General features: G+C 42.0%; 1 pseudogene; it reads left to right on the forward strand.

Annotated features, from left to right (window-relative positions):
• The first annotated feature begins 11,231 nt into the window (after positions 1–11,231).
• On the forward strand, positions 11,232–11,382 carry LOC123454424 (annotated as a pseudogene).
• The last annotated feature ends 4,198 nt before the right edge of the window (positions 11,383–15,580 follow it).

The raw sequence follows: 15,580 nt of genomic DNA on the forward strand, positions 1-15,580 counted from the left end.
ACTGTGATGTTGACTTTGAATCTGGCAGGACTAGTGGTTGTCAGGTTTCTACGTTTCAAAGGATATTCACCATTTTCTATGCTGCAGTCTTTATAAGAGAGTCACTACATGTAACCTATATGAAGGAAAGGGAGAACAAAACCCTTAGCAGCAAGATGATAATAGTCAATTGAGAGCACATATTGTGGCCTCATTTATATGTCAGTGTACTGTGGTTTGAATGTAACATGTCAATAGACTTGTATGTTTGAACACTCTGTCCCCAGCTGGTACCACTATGAAGAAGGGTGAGGAAATGGAGTCTTGCTGGAGGATGGCAGTCACTGGGGGAAGGCATTGAGGTTCTATGGCCTCACCCTATTTCCAGATTGTTCTTTGCTTCTTAGCTGAAATGTGACAAGTCAGTCTGCCATACCTAACAGCCCCCGACCTGTGGGGCCAATGTTACACGGGGTGGTCGAGGAGGGCTGCAACCTGAAAGAACGGGCGGGAAAGAAGAAGGAGACCAAGCGGAGGTTTTGTCAAGGTCTCATTTAATGTTGGATTTTTTAGCTCTTTTATAATCAACCAGCAGGTAGGGCAATAAGGGGGGAAAAAGGGGGAGGGGGTACAAGGAAGGAGGAAGTAGGGCCACCTGGCAGTAATCTTCTGGAGCATCTTCTCAGAATCTCTCTTGTGAGTCTCCCAGAGCAGCTGTTTGTTCTCAGGGGAGGGGCTGCATGAGGGCTGCTAGTTCTCTTTTGTCCTCAGGGCAGTGAGGGGCCATATGAAGGCTGTTAGTTCTTCTTTTGTCCTAGTGCGGTCAGGTCATGGTCTCTGACACCTAACTTACCATGAAGCTTCCTCTCAATACTGTAAGCCCAAGTTACTTCTGGCCAGTTACTTGTTCACAGCAACAAGAAAGTAACTGCATACTTTCTATTTGCTGGGATAAAGCCACTGATCAAAAGCAGCTGACAGGATAAAAGTTGTTTACTTTGGCTTACAGTCCCCACAGGAAGATGATGGCAGGGAAAACAGGGCAGAGCCGAGGCTCGACATGACCCCTTGTCATCCTCATGTGGACAATAGTAGTAGGAGAGTGAGCTGAATACCCAAGTCTGCCCCCAACAGCAAGGCTCCACCTCCCAATTTTCTATCAGCTGGGGACCATTCAAAACACATGAGTTTGTGAGGAACACCTAATCCAAACCACCACAGTAACTGATACACAAAGGCTTTTCATTATTATTTATTGACAACTTCTATAGTTACAGACAATAAACCATAATACTTCCCTCCTCTCCTCCATTTTCCCCTTCACAACACTGTTCTCAATCATATCCCCTCCCTCTCTCCATTCGTTTATCTTTTAATTTGGTGTCATCGTATTTTTCTCCTATTATGACAGACTTGTGTAGGTATTGCTAGGCACTGTGAGGTCATGAATATCGAGGCCAATTTCTGTCTGGACAGTTGCATTGTAAGGAGTGGTACCCTTCCTTCGGCTCTTACATTCTTTGAGCCACCTCTTTTGCAATGGACCCTGAGCCTTGGAGGATATAAAGGAGATGTTTCAGTGCTGAGCATTCCTCCTTCACTTCTTCTCAGGACTATGTTGCCTTTTGGGTCATCCCAGTGATCATTGCCATCTGAAAAGAGAAGCTTCTCTAACCAGGAGTGAAAGTAGCATTTAATATATGAATATGAACATTAACTGTAGTGCTTTCAGGGCAATTTGGTAAGAATAATATATGAATTGATCCAGACAAGAGCAGGCTTCATGGCCCTAAGGCTCATGACCTCCCCTGCCATAGGCTTTTGACGAGGTTTTCAGTACCAGGCATGTATACACAAGGCTTTTTAAAACCCACCTTGTATATTAAGTTGTCATAACAGCCATGAGGTCAGTATGGGCATTATCAGGCTCCTATGCGACACGATCTGGTGCTTGTGATGAGGTCTTGACGTGCCAGGGCATGTGCTACTCCGGCCTCCTCCTGGGCCAGCAGACACAGTTAAGAATTCAGCCCAGCCTTGCCTCCCATCCAGGCTGCTCTCCAAGACCATGTGTCTGTTCACAGTTTGTGGCAGAGTCTTCTTTGTCATCTGCTGTCTTTCTTGTACCTGTGGTGGTGTTTTATTGTTAGGATCCTTGGCAACTTCAATTTCTACAAAAAGACTGGTTGCCTTTCATGGAGAATGCCTTCTTCTCTTTAGTTATGAAATCCCTTGAGAGAAAAGCGAAGCTTTTTCTTTATTACAAGTGTTGTGGGGAACATTCCTTGGAGATAAAGCTCTTTGTGCTTATTACTGGTGGGTTTAGTCTCCTCCCCTCCATTTGCAAGGGAAGCGAGCCTTGGCTGAAGGCAAGAAACTTGCCCACTGAAGAACAATCACTGAGCTTGATCTGTGTGGTTGCATAATTCATAACCTCAGCTAACACACACGCATAAGCATCTTTAATGTGCTTTTACTGTAAAATAACAAGTGGTGATTTTCAAGCACAAAATGCTTCCATACTTACAGAAAATAAACCATGATAATTCCCTCCCCTATCCCGCTTTCCCCTTCACAGATCTACACTCCATCTTATCCCCTCCCTCTCTCCATTACTCTCTTGTTTATTTTGATGTCATCATCTTTTCCACCTCTTATGGGGGTCTAGCACTGTGAGGTCATGGATATCAAAGCCAATTTAGTTTTTATTTTTGTTTATTTAAGAGTGATAGACAGAGAAAGAAAGAGACGAAGAGAGAGAACGGACACACCAGACCCTCCAGCCACTGCAAACTAACTCCAGATGTGCCACCTTGTGCATCTAGCTTACATAGGTACTGGGGAATCAAGCCTTTAACTGGGTCCTTAGGCTTCACAGGCAAGCATCAGGACCAATTTCTGTCGGATCAATTGCATTGTAAGCAGTCCTACCCTTCCTTCAGTGCTTACATTCTTTCCACCACCTCTTCTGCAATGGACCCTGAGCCTTGGAAGGTGTGATAGGGATGTTTCAGGGCTGAACATTCCTCTGTCACACCTTGTCAGCACTATGGTGCCTTTTGGGTTATCCCAGTGGTCAACACCATCTGGAAATAAAAGCTTCTCTAATCAAAAGTGAGAGTAGCATTAACATATGGGTATGAACATTAAGTAAAGCACTTACAGGGCAGTTTGCTGAGCAAAATATATGCATTTAGCCAGACAAAAGCAGGAATTACACTCCTAAAGCTCATGACCTCCCACACCATAGGCTTTTGATTAGGTTTTCAGTACCAGGCATGTATTCCCTCCCAAAGAGCAGGTCCCCAGTCCAATTAGAGAGCAGTTGGTTTCCTCCATAACAGACATGCCACTATTGAACCCATTGGCTTGTTTGGCCTGGCTGGCCAAACTTGAGGCTTGCAGTTTCCACTGCTTTCACCACTGATTGCTTCTGTCTCATAAAAGGCTGCATGCAGTGCAGCTTTTTCCAACTTTCAGTCAGCTGGTCTACTGGGAGAAGGTTTTCAGCTAATGCTGTTTGATTTCTCAGTGACCTAGAAACCCAGATATGTGGAGTCTTCAGGAATAGGGTCTCATTATCTATCTATTTCTGGTGAAAAACCAATAGCCTGTAATATTTGGGGGACGTCAAGGACCTCCCTGGCCAACAACTCACTGGAAGATATCCCATTCCTGGCACTGAAATTTTTCTAGTAACAGTCTATGGATTCTGAGTGTGGCATTATCCAAAAAAATAGGTTATCATGTGGCTTATTCACAATATCCTGGGTTTTAATTACCCCTCTGTCCACATTCCTTTTACTCAATCTCTTCCCCTGACCTCACTTAGGCCATTCCACCCACAGTAACCCTCCATCTACTTAAATATAATAATCCCCTTAAGTCCACCCATCCTCCCTCCCTTATAATACTTTTCTATCTTACTGTCCTCTGCTACTGATTTTTACTCCAATTTATAACAAGTCAGGACATTTGTAACTAGGATCCATATATGAGACAAAACATGTGACTTTTGGCTTTCTGGGCCTGGGTTACCTTTCCAGATCCATCCTTTCCCTGAAAATTTCATTTTTTTTTTTTTTACTGTTGAATAAAACTCCATTGTGTAAATGTACCATATCTTTATTATCCATTCGTCTGTTGAAGGACATCTAGGCTAGTTCTATTTCCTAGCTATTGTGAATAGAGCAGCAATAAACACTATTGTGCAAGTATCTCTAAGGTAGTGAGAAGAATCCTTAGGATATATGCCTAGGAGTGCTATAGCTGGACCATATGGTAAGTCTACTTTAGCTTCCTCAGGAACCTCCACACTGATTTTCACAATGGCTGTACCAGACTACATTCCCCCCAACAGTTCAAAAGAGTACCCCTATTTCCCACATCCTCACAAACATTTATTGTTAATTGTTTTCTTGATGAAAGCCATCCTGACAGGAGTGAGATGGAATCCCAAAGTAGTTTTAATTTGCATGTCCCTGATGGCTAAGGATATAGGACACATTTTTAGATGTTTATATGCCATCTGTATTTCTTCTGATGAGAACTCTCTATTTAGTTCCATAGCCCATTTTTAAAATGGGTTGTTTGATTTCTTATTGTTTAGTTTTCAGTTCTTTGTATATTCTAGATATTAATCCTCTGTCAGATGTGTAGCTGGCAAAAATTTTCTCCTATTCTGTACATTGTCTCTTTGCTCTATTCAGTATCCTTTCTTGTACAAAAGCTTTGTAATTTCATGAGATCCCAGTGATTGATTAGCAGCTTTATTTCCTGAGAAACTGGGATTATATTCAGAAAGTCATTCTCTATGCCAATATGTTAAAGAGTTTGCCCTATTTTTCCTCTAGCAGTTTCAGAGTTTCGGGTATGATATTAAGGTCCTGGACTTAAAAAAAAGCTAAGAGAGAAAATGGCAAGAGGTGTGAGAAGGCAGAGATATGGTATTAGGAGGGAAAAAGAAGAAAACTACTTTGCAATGCAGGCCTCAGGGTTCTTTTATTAGCATATGTGTTTTTCTTATCCTATATGTGTATACATATGTTTGTGGATGTTCATGTGTGTTGGTGCACCTGTGTGGTTATGTGCATGTATGTGTTCATGTGTGTGGAAGGGAGAAGACAATTTTGGGCATCACCCTCAGGAAGGGCATCCACTATTTTTTTCTTAAAGCAGGGTCTGTCATTATCATGGAAATTTCCAAGTAGGCTAAACTGGCTGGCCAGTGAGCCCCACCATTCTCTAGCTCCCAAGTGCTAGGATTACAGATTCCTACCTTCTTTAAAAAGAAAGAAAGAAAGAAAGAAAGAAAGAAAGAAAGAAAGAAAGAAAGAAAGAAAGAAAGAAAGAAAGAAAGACAACAAAACCCATGGACTTCGAGGATCAAGCTTAGGTACTCATGGTTGTGAAGCAAACACTATGAGAGAGAGAGAGGGAGAATTGGCATGCCAGGGCCTCCAGCCACTATAATCAACTTTAGACTTGTGTATCACTTTGTGCACATGTGCCACCTTGTGCATGTGTCTGGCTTATGTGGGAATCTGTGGAGCTGAACATGGGTCTTTAGGTTTTGCAAGCAAGTGTGTTAACTGCTAAACCATCTCTCCAGCCCTGAAGCAAACACTTTAACAACTGAGCTGTGTCTCCATCCCCTGAGCTAAAATTTTGAATATAACATCATTAAGGGCTTTAAATGCACATGGTAATTTTATTGCATGCAATCTACTTTTATCATGTGCCTAATCATACATACTTGTCTTACATGCTTGTATACACTCTACCACTAACAATAAAAATTTCAGGAAGTAACATTTGCAAAGTCTAGCAGGTCATCAGATCCTAGAGTTAGAATGTCACTATTTCCAGAGTACACAGTGTTGACTTGGCCACCTGGCCTCTGAAGCTATGTTACAGCCCCTGAGAGTAAAACTTGGCTTTCATCCATACCATAACAGGGATGTCCCCAGACAGGTATATCCAAGGCAAGGGTATAGATGTAAGGGGCCATCTGCAATCAGTCCTTAGCTCTGCCACTTCTGAGCAGCAACTCTAACCTATTGTTGACATTCTCTGAAATTCTGGTGGACACAAAGGCCAACCTGAATAGGACACTGTGTAGATCACAGCCCATTGTGATTGATATAGAATATGACAGAACTAATTAGATTTTAGCTTTGTAAAAGGGTATGTAAAATGAGGAGAAGACTTGGATTACTTGTGCCAATAAAATGCACATCTAAGAGACTATAGGCTGAGAAGAGATGGGAAAGGAAGTAACAAAGGGTAGCCACATACAGGAAATTTTGAGAGAAGGCCAGGGTGTTGCATGGTGGACATGGCTTAAACATCACTGCAAGAAATGGGGTACAGACTCATCCTCTATTCTAGGTGAATCCTCCAATAAATGCCTCATTATTAATACTTTAGAAATTATGCATAAGAGAGAGATAGGAGAGTAAATTAAACAATGACATTCTGATACAGGACAGGGCTCCAGGCAGGAATGAAAAGAGGTAGGAATTAGGACACAAGAAAACTGTTCACAGCATGAATAAAACATTCAATGCCCTGGCACGTAGCATTCAGTAACGTTAGCAAGTATTCCTATCTTACTCATACCCTCTTGGAATTCTTGGGACTACCTGAAGGAACAATCTATAGAATCAAGAACTATTCAGGACAGGATATTTCTGTGTTTGACTTGTTTTTGAAACAGAATTATGTAATAATCAAAACTCAAGTACACCATGTGCTTGGTACTGTAGTAAACAATATCTACTACCTGTAGACAGAGGTCATGGGTTTATTATATATCTGAATTTCCTTTAAAGAAATGATAGCCTAGATGTAGAAACATTTACATGCTCAAGGAATGAGAATCAAATGAAAGGTGTTAAGATCTGTAATGATTTACCCAGAAAAGACTCTGTTTTGACTATTACCCTCAGTTATGTTGGATAGCATTCTGAAGGCTCCCATCTGAAGGGGCAGAGCCAAGTCTTTTTCATAGAATGAGAAGTCTATATGACCTGCTTTGCAGTCAGGTTCGCATTGCTGGTAGAAATCACCCAACCAAGAGTAGCTTGTGGAAAAAAGGATGTTTATTTTTGCCTAAAGCCTCTAGGGGAAAGCTCCATGATGGCAGGGAAAAGTGATGACATGAGCAGAGGGTGGACATCACCCTCTGCAATATAAGGTGGACAATAGCAACAGAGGAGTGTGCTAAACACTGGCAAGGGGAAACTGGCTATAATGCCCATATGCCCATCCCCAACAATACATTCCCTCCAGGAGGCATTAATTCCCAAATCTCCATCAGCTGGGAACCTAGCATTCAGAGTACCTAAGCTTATGGGGGGACACCTGAATCAAACCATTAAATTCTGCCCCTGGCCCCTTTAAAATGAGTACCATCTATGATGTAAAATGCAATGCATTCAGTCCAACTTCAAAAGTCCCCATATCAATCCCAATGATGTTCATACATCCCCATAATCCAAGGTCTTTTAACTGAGCCATAATACCAAAAAACAACCTCAGAAAACTATAATGGCACAGAATAAATATTCACACTGTAAAAGATATTGGGAATAGCAAAGAAATAGTTAACCAATGCAAGATTTAAAATAATCAGGGTGAACACCAAACTCTGTAGCTTCAAGTCCAAGAACTCTAGCCAGTGACAAATTTCCAAGTTCAATAATTCTAACCAGCAATAAGTCTCTGGCATTCCAATTCCACCCCTCTAGCTAGGCTACTCACAGTCCTGGGAAACTTCATCAGAGCCGGCAGCTTTCCTTAGCTGCCATCTCATGGTCCCGGCATCTCCAGTGGGTCTCCACTGCAACCCACACTTCATCCTCATGGCCCCATGGGGTCTCCATGCAGGCAACCAGCAAGCCTGCTTCACACTGCCCATGGCCATTTCCAAAACACAAGACCATGTTGCAAACTCAATGACCCTTTCTTTACTGCATTTCTTATACTCCACAATACTAGGTGGAGTACCAGTTTGTTAATCCAGGGGGGAATAAAGCAGACTTTGAAGAACAGGACACTTCTTGAGCACTCAGACCCCTTCAAAAGAGTCTACATTCTTCCTGTTGCCCCAGTGCAGGTCAGCTGGCCCAATCTCAAAGGTTGTAATCTCTCAATTGCAGCAGAATGGGCAGCAGTTCACCCAGATTTTTTTTTTCCTGTGCCATATCCCTCTGCTCACACCAGTTCTGTTTGTTTGTTTCTTTGTTTGTTTTGTTTTGTTTTTCAAGGTAGGGTCTCACTCTATCTCAGGCTGACCTGGAACTCACTATGTAGTCTCAGGGTGGCCTTGAACTCATGGCAATCCTACTTCTGCCTCCCGAGTGCTAGGATTAAAGGTGTGCACCACGCCCGACAACACCAGTTCATTTCTACGCAAAGCAACCCGGCACAACTTCTCAGGACACGGGCATAACAGCAAGCCTCTCACACAAACTACTAGCCCAGTCTAAGCAAAGCTCTTTCTCACCCTCATAAGCCAAACCATAGTTCTTACTGCATTCAGATCTTTCAACTCTGACCAGAATAGTCCATCAAGCTATACTTACAGCACTGCAAAGCATCTCTTAGGCCAAGGTTTCAAATTCTCCCACATTCCTCTTGAAAATCATCTTCAAATGGCCAAAGCCGCACAGTCAGGTGTCTAGCAGCAATCCCACTCCTTGGTACCACTTTACTGTTGCAGTCTGGTTCTCATTGCTGATAGAAATCACCCATCCAGGAGCAGCTTCTGGAAAAAATAAAAGAGGTTTATTTTTGTTTACAGGCTTGAGGGGGAAGCTCAATGAAGGCAGGGAAAACAATGGCATGAGAAGGGGTGGATATCACCCCGTGGCTAACATAAGGCAGACAACAGGAACAGAAGAGTGTGCCAATCACTGGCATGGGGAAACTGGCTATAACACCCATAAGCCTGCCCCCAAAATACACTCCCTCCAGGAGGCATTAATTCCCAAATCTCCATCAGCTGTGAACCTAGCATTCAGAACACCTAAGTTTATGAGGGGGGGGGGGGCACCTGAATGAAACCACCGCAACCTAGGTATTGGTTTCATTTTTCACCCATGCCCCATGCATGAGTCTTTCCACTATAGCTAGCCTGGCATCTATCCTGTTGTACTTGTGGAACAAAAACAGAGGAGAACCCATGTGACTCCTGCCCCAGGACCTTTGTATATGCTATTCCTTTTACCTGTTTCTCTACACATAGATTGTGTGCTCCATGGTTTCTTTTAAGATTCTGTACAAATCTTATGCATCAGAGTATCTCATTGACTACATTAGTTCCTTTTCCTGTTCCTGAGAAAAGCAATAAAAAGTGAAGAAATTTTTATTTTGGTTCATTTTTCAGAGGTTTCAACTCACTGTGGCAGGGAGAACGGAGCATGTCATGGTAACCAGGAAACAGACAGAGAATGCTGAACTCTGGGTTTCCTTATGTTTTCCCATGTTATTCCACTAAGGCTCCCAACCTATGGGATGATGCCACCCACATTCAGAGTTTTATAAAATCACCTTAGTTAATGCCCTCTGTAACACCTGAGACACACCAATAGGTGTGCTTTACTAGTCTTCCAAATGTTGTCAAGCAGTAATCCTAGCCACACCCAGCTAAAATCCATCCTGCAACTTTTCCCACAATTCAAATTGCTCCTGGATACATTATTTACTTTTTTCTTATTTTTTTGTTTTGTTTTGTTTTTTGTTCTTCAAGTTAGGGTCTCACTTTGGCCCAGGCTGAACTGGAATTCACTATTTAGTCTCAGGGTGGCCTTGGCCTCCAACTCCTAGCAATCCTCCTACCTCTGCCTCCCAAGTGCTGGGATTAAAGGCATGTGCCACCACACCCCACTAAAAAAAACTTTATTTATTTATTTGAGAAAGAGACAGAGAGTATGGGTGTGCCAAGGCCTCCTGCCACTACAAGTTAACTTCGATGTTTGGGCCATTTTGTGTGTCTGGCTTTAACATGGGTACTGAGGAATCAAACCCCAGCCACTAGGCTTTATAAGCAAGTACTTTTAACCACTAAGCAATCCCAACAGCCCTGCTTGTTTCTTTGTGTGTCTACCTCACCCATTGGGTGAGGCTGCTCTATGAACACATAGCCTCAGTGTGCTGACCACCCTGCTCCCAGCATCTGGCTACATGTATGTTGATGATGCTCCATAGCAACATTCTACACCTTCCCTGTGGTACAGTAGAGTGGGACTGGTTCTACTTTATTCCATTTCTTGTTTAAAAATATTAGCAATGACCCACTAATAACTTATCAACCACAAACCTAGAAACATATGAGAAAGGCAGTTAGCACTAAACACTACATGGCACTGTTTGAAAGAGTGATTATATGCAATTCTGAGCAGAGAAGCCACTCTTCCATGACAAGAGGTGTGGCCTATGGATGGCAAAGCTGTGAAACAAAAGTACCACTTCGCACTGATATAGAGAGGCCTCTTAGAGGCCACCCCTGGTATACTGGCAATGTGACATGAATCCAGATTGCTGAACACCAGCACTCTCATAAATCCCCATTCTAGTGACAGCTGAGCTCTGCATAAGTCACTGAAATTAACTTGTTTTTGAAGGGCCTTTCAGGGTTTAGTTATTCTTATATCTTTGTTAGTAGGTCAAAAACAGCAGCAGAAAAGCCGGGAGTGGTGGCGTACGCCATTAATCCTAGCACTCGGGAGGCAGAGGTATGAGGATCACCATGAGTTCAAGGCAATCCTGAGACTACATAGTGAAGTCCAGGTCAGCCTGAGCTAGAATGAGACACTACCTCAAAAAACAAAATAATAATAATGATAATGGCAGAAAGCTAAAATCATACTGCTTTTTTTCCCAAACACTTAAAATAATACAGCAAAACAAAACAAAACCTAATCTTTACTACTCTTTTTGTTTGATTTTTGAGACAGTATCATCTCACTGTTATCCCTAAATGGTGTCAGACCTATGTTCTTCTTGCCTTAGTGGACAATGTGCTGAGATTACAGGTGGGTGTCACCATATCTGGCTTCAAAAACAAAACTGCTTTTGAAGGAGGGAAATTATTACATTTGATGAAGTAGATAAGAGAGAGAAGAAGGCAGTCAAGAAAAGTAGTAGAGGTATGTAGATATGATTAAAGTACATAATTAAATCTATGAACATGTCACAGTAAGCCCATTATGTTATACAATTAATGTATACTGATTTCAAAACTACTTTTAAATACCAGGATAAAGAAGGTGATTTTTTTCCCAGGGCGAGGCTGATCTATTACATTCTGGATGTGCTGATCCCAGAGATTGCCCTCAATGTGGGAAAACTGACTCTGTAATTTGTGGTAGTGGGGGACTATATTCATTCTTTCCCCTGAAAAAACAATACATTTGAAAGAAGATTATTATAGCTTAATCTGGAATGGATGCATTAGTTCTACAACTAATTCTACAATTTAACTAATGTCCCTTATCAAATCAATGTTCATACACTATTGTAGAAAAAAAACAAATGGGATTATTAGAAAAAAAGAAGGAACAATACCACATTAATTATTTACTTTAATTGTAGGACTCATTCTGCTTTAAAACATATTTAAATATTAGAAAAATGTATGTTAAATTGGAGTAATATGTTAATGAGAATTTATCTTGTAGTTGCCAGAAAACCCATTCTTTATATCTAGTAATCACTTCACAGTATGAGATAAGGTGATGAGAAGCACTTTAACTGCCAATATTAGGTTGAGCCATTCAAAAATGCTGTTAGTAAAATTAAAAATGATGAAGCAGTGACAAACTTACATGTACCACCTAATGAGAGAACAGTTGACCTAAATATTTAATTTTTTTTCTTACAACAAATTGAAATGAAGAAATAAGCAGCCACTACTATCAGAAAGCTAGTTATGAAGATTGCCATCCCAGTGATGAGACAGGCTTTACTCTCTTGCTAATTTCCTCATAAAGATGGAAGTTGTTGTACATAGCATCCTGTCATCTTTCAAAGCAAGAAGAAAGGAAAAGAGGAAGGAAAGAATGTGTTTGGAGGGAGAATGTGGTAGCTTGAATATGAAATGTCCCCCACAGCCTCATGTGTTTTGAATACTTGGTTCCAAGCTGTTGACAATTTGGGAGGTGGACACTTGTTGGAAGAGGTGTGTTGCTGGCAAAGTGCTTAGGAGTATTATAACCTAGGTTCCCCTGCCAGTGTGAGTTTGCTTATCTTGCTGCTGCCTTCCAGCTAATGTTTCATAAAGTGACGCCCAGCCTCTCTACCATGCTTTCTCTACCATGATGAAACTTCCCCCTTGAAACTACAAGCCTAAAATAAACTCATTCCTACTATAAGCTACTTCTGGTCAGGTGTTTATCCCAGCAATGCAAAAGTAACTGCCAAAGAGGAGTTTACCTAGAATTCACCAGCAGAGTTCTACTTTTAGCCTATGTCCAGAAATACAACTTCCTTAACCATGAGTAGTAAGCCTATATACCAGAAAAGCTTAGAAAGTATGACACTTTTCTACCTCACGTAGATACAGAAGACAAAGAGGCTTGCAATTGAAACTCTATTAGAAAAGTTTGCCTATTGTGATAAATCCAACTCCTATACTCTTTCAATCTGCAGATGGAGAAAGGAAGGCCTTGTATGTGTGACTGTCTGCTCACTCAATACAGCCCTAGCAGGGCTGCATTGAACTAGGCATGTGTTTCCTCTTAAGGCCAAGCTGCTAATTACTATGCTCTTTCACATAATTTAACTTGTGATTACCATTTATGTAAGCTTTTAAAATCAGAAGATTGTATTGTGAGGCTTACTGGGCAGTTTGGTGAGCATAGCATATGCATTTAGCCAGACAGCAGCAAATGTCACACCCCTAAGGCTCATGACTACCCCTGTTGTAGGTTTTCAGTATCAGGGATGTATTTCTTCCCATGGAGTGGGCCTCCAGTCAAATTAGAGGACAGTTGGTTTTTCCTATAACAGACATGCCACTATTGTACCCATTGGCTCATTTGGCCTGGCTGGCCAAATTAAGGCTTGCAGTGTCCACTGTTGAGTATTTTCACTGATAATTTCTCTCTCTCTCCCATTGAACTGTATGCAGCATGGCTCTTTGCAGCTTTCTGCCAGCTGGTCTACATGGAGAAGGTTTTCAGCTCAGTTCTAGCTGGATTTCTCAGCGACCTTGCAGCCCAAGTATGTGGAGTCTTCAGCAATAGGGTCTTACCATCTATTCCTGGTGGAAAACCTAGGGCCTAGGCAATGATCTATAATGTTTGTGGGGGCATCAGGGACCTCCCTGGCCAACAATTTACTGGAAGGTATCCTATCCCTGGTACTGAAAATTTTTCTAGTAACAATCTATGGTAGATTAAAAAACTAGTACTTTGGTTATGGCTTTTCTTTCTCCTGTCCATTTGCATGAACAATCTTCAAAGTAATAAAAATTTCTGAAGTAAATAGTATGAAAAACTAATTCACAATCATATTTGGAAGGAGGAAAAAAGAAAGAGTAGGAAGAAGAAAAAATGAAAAGAAGAGAAAGGGAGAGAGACAGCCAGACAGCCAAGATAACACGTGTTAGTTGAGGGAAGCCTCTCCTTGCCCAGATAATTGGCACCCTAGAGCCCCAGGTTCTTCTTTGTAAAAAGTAAAAGGAGGGCTGGAGAGATGGCTTAGTGGTTAAGTGCTTGCCTGTGAAGCCCAAGGATCCCGGTTCGAGGCTTGATTCTCCAGGACCCACGTTAGCCAGATGCACAAGGGGGTGCATGCGTCTGGAGTTCGTTTGCAGTGGCTAGAAGCCCTGGCGTGCCCATTCTCTCTCTCTCTCTCTCTCTCTCTCTCTCTCTCTCTCTCCCCTTTTCTCTCTCTGTTACTCTCAAATAAATAAATAAAAATGAAAAATCAAATTTAAAAAAGTAAAAGGAGAAGAAGAAGCAGAAGAAGAAAAGGGCCAGGGTGGTGGTGCACACCTTCAATCCCAGCACTTGTGAAGCAGAGGTAAGAGAATTGCCTTTAGTTCAAGGCCAGCATGAGACTACAAAGTAAATTCCAGGTCAACCTGGGCTAGAGCAAAACCCTACGTCAAAGAAAAACAAAGGGAAAAGATTCAGGGGCATCCTTCTGCTTCATGCTCTTATTTGCTCATGAACTGGCAGAAAACAGCAGCCATGTGGCCAGGGCCCCACCTCTGCTTTCGGACACAGCTGTGATCACAATAGTACTATGTTAGTCAGGATTCTCTAGGAGAGGACCAATAGAATGCACATATACTAAAAGGGGATTGATTATATTGACTTACGTGACAAAGTCTGGGCTGTCCAACAATGGCTGTCTGAAAGCTGGAGAGTCTGAGAAGCTGGTAGCTGCTCAGTCCATGAGGCTCAATGTCTCAGCAGTCGTAGTCTGGTGCTAAAGAACTGGAGGATTCCTGGATAACTGCTGGCTTTTAGACATGTCCTAAGTCTGAAGTTGGATTCTGATGTCCACAAAGGATGGCAGCAACAGGGTAGATGAACTCACCAGCAAGTAGAAAGGGGCAGCCAGGCAAGAGGCACCGCTTGTTCCTGAAACCTCTTTATACATAAGCTGCTACTAGGAGAATTGTCCGCTAGGGGAAAGGTCTTCCTCCCTCAGTTAATCCTTTCTGGAAGCACCTTCACAGGTATGCCCAAGAGTTATGTCTCTTACTTGATGGGATCAAGTTGATAACAGAGATTTAGCTGTCATAAGCATGAATGGTTGGCATTTGCTGCTACCCTGAGAATTGTTTTGATGGATGTCTTTCAGATGTTGTTGTATTGTTCAGTAGGTTGTTGTGAAAGGTTAAACTCTAACCCCTAAGTGGACAGGAATAATAAATGGTGAAAAGAAACAAGGCTGTACCAGCTCGACCACTGTGATCTAGAAAAAAAAAAAAAAATCTTTCTCCGGGTTTCAACTTTATTCCTTATGAATAATAGGGGTAGGATAAATTACATTGAAAGTGATTCCAGTTTCTGTATCCTATATAAACATGGTCCGTGTGTTTTCAGGCAGTATAAAACTAAAAGAATATAAGGAAAAGCTTCAGAAGGGACAAGAGTGACAATGCTCTGGATTCTTGGGGTGGTAGCCATGTCCATTTGTATTCATCAGGACTGCTGTCAGTCAGGCTCTTTGCTGCTGATGTGGTCTTAAGTATAAGACTGACCCAGGTTGAACTTGGGGACCTCTTATCAGGGAAAGACAAGGACCTGAATGACATTCTCCCACCTCCATATGGATTGCAGAGAGGTTATTCTCCAAAATCAAACCGTTAAGTAATTGATGGAAGATGAGGGAACAGGCATTTAGAGAATAAAGACAATAGACAATGGGCCACATGACCCTTTCTGGCTTAACCTATGTTGTAGTTACATTTGAATTGCAGGGACAAAACCCCTGACAAAAGCAGCTGATAGGAGGAAAGGGTTTGTTTTGGCTTACAGTCTTGAGGGGAAGCTTTAGGATGGCAGAGAAAGATGGCAGAGCAGAGGCTGGACATCACTCCTTGAAATAGCACGTAAGATAGCAGGAGAATAAGGTGGGC

Source organism: Jaculus jaculus, chromosome 13 (genome assembly GCF_020740685.1).
Source record: "Jaculus jaculus isolate mJacJac1 chromosome 13, mJacJac1.mat.Y.cur, whole genome shotgun sequence".
Lineage (NCBI taxonomy): Eukaryota > Metazoa > Chordata > Mammalia > Rodentia > Dipodidae > Jaculus > Jaculus jaculus.